The sequence below is a fragment of the Elephantulus edwardii genome, unplaced genomic scaffold (genome assembly GCF_000299155.1).
Source record: "Elephantulus edwardii isolate Elephantulus edwardi_28Jun2011 unplaced genomic scaffold, EleEdw1.0 scaffold00114, whole genome shotgun sequence".
Lineage (NCBI taxonomy): Eukaryota > Metazoa > Chordata > Mammalia > Macroscelidea > Macroscelididae > Elephantulus > Elephantulus edwardii.
In genome coordinates this window covers 7,903,778-7,907,968 of record NW_006399864.1, presented here as the reverse complement: position 1 = coordinate 7,907,968, position 4,191 = coordinate 7,903,778, and the positions used below count along the sequence as shown (strand labels likewise).

At 42.6% G+C, this 4,191-nt stretch overlaps 1 pseudogene; it reads left to right on the top strand.

The window, feature by feature from the left end:
- The first annotated feature begins 2,654 nt into the window (after positions 1-2,654).
- On the top strand, positions 2,655-3,853 carry LOC102848553 (annotated as a pseudogene).
- Positions 3,854-4,191: the final 338 nt, after the last annotated feature.

Genomic DNA, 4,191 nt, shown 5'->3' with positions numbered 1-4,191 from the left:
TCTTATGTAACCTACAGTTAAAGATGACTGATGAAAAAGAAGCTTCGTTATAATGAACTGAACTATATGTCATTCACTTCGTGCCATCAAACTGCTGCAAACAAATAATCTTGGATAAGGCTTGTCGAATAATTAAATCAGATGACTAATGAAATTAGTATGCCAAAATTTTATAGGAAAGAATACTATCTTTTCATAGATCTTATTTATAAATAAATCAAATCTTTAACCATTAACCTGGGAAAAGAGTAGAAAAGGTTTTATCCAAAGTTATTTAACACTTTGAGGAAAGTTATCTCAGAATCAGGCTTCCTGACAGTTCAAATATGTTAAAACCTATCATTAATTGTCCATAAAACTTTGCAAGTAATAATTAAAAGTAAGTACATTTATAAACAATCATCCAAGCATGACCATTATGACTGTTTTCCCTACATGTTGATATAATTTATGATTTTTTTTACTATATCAGCACTCTCTAGCATGCATTGCTGTGGAGTTTGAATGATACATACCAGAGCCTCAATATGAGGAGAGTTTGTTCAGCTTTCCCCACTGATCAGCTGGTGGTTTTAAGCTCTCACCTTGGGGTCTGAAATACAGCTCCCTTCAGACTAGGCCACCAGAACCCCCTATAGTGTGGATGGTGGGTTTGAAATCAAGTGGAATGCCTTGTTTTCAACAAAAAGTCCTGTGACTTGGTGAGAACAACTAAAGAGGCATCTAAATTATTTCAAAGAGCACTAATGAAAACAAGTTATGACATACATTCTCACATCAGCTTTAACATTTTCCAAATGAAATCATAGATTTGTTGAACATTGACTATGTACAAAACTTCTATCACTGATATTAAAGATATGGATATATTAGAATGTTTCTATTTTTTAAAATGATAAAATTTGGATAACATAAACTCTACTTGATTGCCATATTTTGTTTGGCAAAATTGCTTTGATGTTTGTAATTCAGTGTTGTCACTATAGAGGGCACAGATGGAAAAACTAATGCTCAATGAAGTGCATCGATTCCATGATTTATTAATTTTTTTTTTACTTTTTAAAAGAAAATGCTGTACTTAGTATTATTTTCCTATTTTAAAAAGTGACTGTTCAATAGTTAATTATAGCTATTCAAGTATATGTTAAAACCTCATGCTCTGGATGTCCCAGTTTTATGTTCTATGACAATGTGATTAACATGTATATCGGTTCAGTAAAAACATGTTAGATTATGGAATCACAAATTTGTTTGTGTCTGGTTGACTATACAAAGATCATTGTGCTATTTGAATAAGATTAATTTAAACAAAAGTTAAACAAGGCAGATACAAAATTACAAGCTTCTGTGTGCATGCTTACTGACAGCACATCAGTCTCTGGTGGTTAGACATTCCTGATAACCTTAGGAAGACCTTGATTGGAGTCCCAGAAATTAATGTGTCCTCTTGGCAGGCTCAGGCATCCCCAGTGAGTTTTTAGGAAGAAAGTAGTGACACATTTGCTGACATCAGAAATAAAAACATTTTAGAAAAATTAAAAATAGTTAGCACTATGGTAAAGTAGAGTGTCAGGAATTTATTCCATCATTTTGTATCTTTAGTAAATTTGCTTTCAGCACATATATTCATAAAGAGATAAACATTCATTCCAGTAACTTTAAAATATTTTTATATCTGTTCAAAGGGATAGTTTTAAAGTTACAGTCATTATGAAAATAATGCAATTCAAAAGAACAAGATTTTATAATTATTAATATTATCAGTAAGGACCTCTGGAGGCAGAGTGGTTAAAACTGCTAGTGGATAACCTGATGGTTGACTGAATCAATGATCTACTCTTAGGGAAAAAAAAGGTGTAGCAGTCTGTTTCCTTGAAGAGTTATGTCTTTGGAAGCCTGATGGAATAGTTCTATTCTTCCCTATAGGGTGATTAAGAGTAGCAATCAGCTCAGCAGTTGGTTGGTCTTTTCATAATTAGTCCTGCTAATATTAATTTTTGTTGTTGCATAGAGTTGAATGGAACTGACATATAGCTGACCTTCTGGTAGGTTTTCAAAGGCAATTGGTCACATGCAAGTAGATTGGCCATTCTTCTCCCATGGATGAACTGGTGGATTTGAACCATTTACCTTTGAGATTGCAATGCAGCTTCTTGCTACTAGGCCACCAGAGCATCCTGCTTTGATTAAACAGCAGACTGTTTATGAGACGTCTCAAGTCAACACAGTCCCAAAAGCTTAACCAGCTGTATGTATCCATAATTTCTACCACAAACACTTCCATCCGTGGCTCAGTTCCCAAATTCCTCTATGACCCTGGGGTTCAGATGCACTACATGGTCTTGCAGAGACTCGGGGGCATCAATCAGGGGAATGACTCACGAGACTATAGCACGCAGGCTGGCTTTGGAGAACCTAGTGAGCAATGGACCAGGACCCTACAGACTGTCGCTTGTGGCACAGCCAGATGATGACTGTGGGGGATGTAGGCTGGTGATGTACAGACTGGTGAACAGCTAAAAGCTGTGTCCCAGGCATGTAAGCTTTTCTAAAAGAAAAAGGTCCTGCTCCGCTGCCTGCCACCAGCGCCTGGACCTCGAGTGGTTCACTGAGATTCCTGAAGCCGGAAACCTACACCACCAATTCCAGAAAAGATGTCCAGCAAGGGCTCCGCGGTTCTGGCCTACAGCGGTGGCCTGGACACCTCCTGCACCCTGATGTGGCTGAAGGAACAAGGCTACGATGTCATTGCCTACCTGGCCAACATTGGTCAGAAGGAAGACTCTGAGGAAGCCAGGAAGAAGGCCCTGAAGCTCGGAGCCATAAAGGTGTTCATTGAGGATGTCAGCAAGGAGTTTGTGGAGGAATTCATTGGGCCCATTGTCCAGTCCAGCGCGCTGTACGAGGATCGCTACCTCCTGGGCACCTCTCTCGCCAGGCCCTGCATCGCCCGCAAACAAGTGGAAATCCCCCAGAGGGAGGCAGCCAAGTATGTGCCTCATGGCGCCACGGGAAAGGGAAATGATCAGGTCTGCTTTGAGCTCACCTGCTACTCGCTGGTCCCACAGGTTAAGGTCATCGGTCCCTGGAGGATGCCGGAGTTCTACAACCAGTTCAAGGGCTGCAATGATCTGATGGAGTATGCGAAGCAACACGGAATCCCCATCTCGGTCACCCCCAAGAGCCCGTGGGTCATGGACGAGAACCTCATGCACATCAGCTATGAGGCTGCAATCCTGGAGAACCCCAAGAACCAAGCACCTCCAGGCCTCAACACAAAGACCCAGGACCCTGCCAAGGCCCCTAACACCCGACATCCTTGAGATGTCAAGGATGGTACCACCCACCGCACGTCCTTGGAGCACTTCATGTACCTGAATGAAGTCGCTGGCAAGCATGGCGAGGGTGGCATCGACATCGTGGAGAACCGCTTCACTGGAATGAAGTCCCGAGGTATCTAGGAGACCTCAGCAGGCACAATCCTTTACCATGATCATTTAGACATGGAGGCCTTCACGATGCATCGGGAAGTGCGCAAGATCAAACAAGGCCTGGGCTTGAAATTCGCTGAGCTGGTGTACCCTGGTTTCTGGCAAAGCCCTGCGTGTGAGCTTGTTCGCCACTGCATTGTCAAGTCACAGGAACCGGTGGCAGGAAAGGCGCAGGTGTCGGTCTTCAAGGGCCAGGTGTACATCCTCAGCCGGAATCCGCACTGTCCCTCTACAATGAGGAGCTGGTGAGCATGAACGTGCAAGGCGATTATGAACCCATTGATGCCACTGGCTTCATCAACATCAACTCCCTCAGGCTGAAGGAGTATCATCGTCTCCAGAAAAAGGTCACCACCAAATAGACCAGCTTACAATGAGGAGTTGGGCCTCCTCACGCTGCCAATTTCCCAAGTGCAGATGCTAATTGTTGTGATAATTTGTAACTGTGACTTGTTCTCCCCGGCTGGCAGCATCTTGGGGGTGCGAGACCCCAGCTTTGTTCCCTTCCCCTCCCCCCCCAGCCTGCAAACTATGGTCGGCAAAAAAGGGAGAGTGAGTATGTGGGGAATTACAGTGGGAAGCAGTAAAATGACAATTTAAAAAAAAGAAGAAAAAAAAAGAAAAAGGTGCTTGGCACTGAGATCCCGTGTGCGTGTATAAGACTCTAGAAGGGTGGGATGTGTATCTCATCCTAATCCTC